This window comes from Oxyura jamaicensis, chromosome Z (genome assembly GCF_011077185.1).
Source record: "Oxyura jamaicensis isolate SHBP4307 breed ruddy duck chromosome Z, BPBGC_Ojam_1.0, whole genome shotgun sequence".
Lineage (NCBI taxonomy): Eukaryota > Metazoa > Chordata > Aves > Anseriformes > Anatidae > Oxyura > Oxyura jamaicensis.
In genome coordinates this window covers 16,448,821-16,451,923 of record NC_048926.1, presented here as the reverse complement: position 1 = coordinate 16,451,923, position 3,103 = coordinate 16,448,821, and positions in this window count along the sequence as shown.

Genomic DNA, 3,103 nt, shown 5'->3' with positions numbered 1-3,103 from the left:
CCCCCCCCCCCCCCAACAAAAGGAACTGCTAGCCAAAAATCTACTTGGCTTTTATTTGCCAGTGTCTGATTATAGTACCTTTGCCATTTGAATGAAGCCATTTGAGGTGACCCACACCAACCTAAAGTGCCACCCTGAACAATACCAACCCCCTTACAATAACAAAAAATGTCATATCATGCATGATAAGCATTACCAATCTCTAAAATCAGTAGTGATAGCAAATTAAAATTTAAGAACAACCCAAATTTTTGTTTTATGACAGCTCAGATCCTAGCAAGCATTTCATAAATGACAGAATTCTCAATAGGGATTATATGCTTAATCTTGCACATTGCCTGCTAGAAGGTAACAGGAGATACCAGGACTCAGCCGTTCAGGAGTATCCAGACATTGCAGAGTAGGCAACTGCAGGGTATGCAGATTGCATAATCAGCTGGTAATTTAAAATCCAGCCAAGAGGTCAGTTCAGTTAAATCCTTCAGAGAGAGCAAGCCAAAGATAAATGTTTGGGGAGACAATAAAATTGAGTTTTGCTGTCTTGTACTTGCATTCAGTAGCTTGTACTAGCTTTGGCTTTCAGAAACATGCATGCTGCGTTTTTACTTTATCCCATCTAGATACAGGATAGCATCTACACCAGCACATTATTTTCAGAGTGCATATCTCCTGGACTTGCAAACCTATCTCCTGGCTTTGTCACTGTTGATTTTCATGCTGCTTTTCCACTTAAAAAAAATAAATAAATCTATAAACAAATGATACCTCCTGTCTTGTTATAGGACCAGTTCCCTTTAACATTTTCATAAATGACTTGGATGCAGGACTTGAAAGTATACTAAGAAAGTTTGTGGATGACACTAAACTGGGAGGAGCTCTTGACTCCTTCAAGGGTAGAGAGGTCTTGCAGAGAGATCTTGAGAAATCAGAGGGGCTGGGCAATCACCAACCGTGTGAAGTTTAACAACAGTAAGTGCTGGATTCTGCACCTGGGAGGGGGCAACCCTGGATATACCTACAGAGTAGGGAACAAGAGGCTGGAGAGCAGCCCTTTGTGAAGGGATCTGGGGGTTCTGGTTGACAGCAAGCTGAACATGAGCCAGCAATGTGCCCTGGCAGCCAAAAAGGCCAACTGTACTTTGGGGTGCATCAGGCATGGTACTGCTAGCCAGGTGTGGAAAGGGATTTGTCCTGCTCTGCTCTGTGGTGGTGTGGCCTCACCTCCAGGACTGTGTGGAGGTTTGGATGCCATGATATAAGAAAGACGGAAAACTGTTAGAGAGTGTCAAAAGGAGGGCAACAAAATTGGTGAAGGGTCTGAAAGGGAAGGTGTATGAGGAGAGGCTGAGGTCCCTTGGTTTGCTCAGCCCCGAGCAGAGCAGGCTGAGGGGAGGCCTCATGGCGGCCTGCAGCTCCCTCACGAGGGGAGTGGAGGGGCAGGCGCTGAGCTCTGCTCCATGGGGACAGTGACAGGACCCGAGGGAACGGCATGGAGCTGGGACAGGGGAGGGTCAGGCTGGGGGTTAGGGAAAGGTGTTTCACTGAGAGGGTGGTTGGGCACTGAGTCACGCTCATGCTTAATTACCTTTTCATATCGTGAGCTGACTTTACAAAGCATGCCTTCAGCAAAGGAAACAGCTGGATCAGGTTTGTGTCTTGGTTACTTTGCTGTTTTAGATATTAGCAGAAATAAATGAACATCAATAAATAGCCTTTGAGAACATGTGGTTAGCTGTTAAACAAAAGATGCTGTAGGAAGTGTAATGAATTATCATCTGGATTTTTCTTCAGCCAATAATCAATACATCACAGCAATTTTCAGAACTCCATTTACTTTCCTTCTGCCATGAAAACGTTCATCAAAGAACTTCCAGATGAACAAACCAGCAGTTTCCTCTCTGATAAAGGTTTTATCAACATAAATGTTCAATTGTAATCCAGAGTACAGGTCAATGTATAAATCCTTGTTCCAATACAGCTGTCATATTTACTAACTAATTACCATGTGAGCAAGTCAAAATTTATATCTAGAAGGGAGAGAAAAGAGATAAGATTGAGAAAGAAGAAGAAAATAGTCTGGGTATTTATAGATAGTACAGATTAGTCTTATTATTTAAAGTTTAAATAGAGATAGCTTTCCTTAAACTCCTAATTACTCATTTGTCAGTGTTTCAAAATACAGGCAAATATGAGAGCTGATTTTTTTTGAATGCCCCCAATATTTAGTTTATTCATAATTTGCTATCACAAACCTTTTAATTTCTGAAAACTCTTACTCCAACACTTTCTGTGACCTAGCAATCCAGCATTAGTACTTGGGGAATAATGAAGTCCTAGCATATTATTATGGTAAAACAAATTTTTACAGGAGTGAAACTCTTAAAAGGCTGTTAGATTCTTTACTTGAACAGTTCCTCTAAATTCAGCTTCCTGTTTGCTTTCTCCCTCTTCCGTTGCTTTGTGGTTTCTGTATCTTATACTGTGAGTATCAAAAAATAATAGCTCACTCAGGAGTCGTTTAGTAACTTGTTTTTTTTTTTTCTTCCCATTGCAGCATCAGGTAAGGGTGGGATGTACTATTACCAAACAGCAAGCCACGAGGAAGACTTAAGGAATCCTGCACAGATATTGAGCATGCCCATGGATTGCTTTGATGCTCTGTCTATGATAACTTGGTGAGAAAGGCAGAAGCCCATCCTAAGCAGGACATAATGTACAGTAACTCAAAACAAATAAGCACTATGTTTCTATTGGGCAGTCTCTGACAAAGCTAGATCCTAGGTCTGACTGTCCTAGCAGCCCCATTCCTGCTTGCAAGCAGAGCTTAGCCACAGAACTCTGTAGACTTGTCCAGCACTAATCCAGCCACAGGGTTTTTTTGGTAGATAAAATCTGTCTCACAAAAAGGTGCTACATACCTTACTGCTGAATCAGGTGAACATCAGGTTTTCTTATCTCTCTTACAAGGAAGGACGCTTCACACCTGCCTGTCCCACCATCCATTTCAGGAAGAAGAGCTATTTGGAACCACAGACCAGCTCTGTCATATCTTAAAACAGTAAGACAGCCACCACCACAGCCTTTTTTTTTTTTTTTTTTTTTT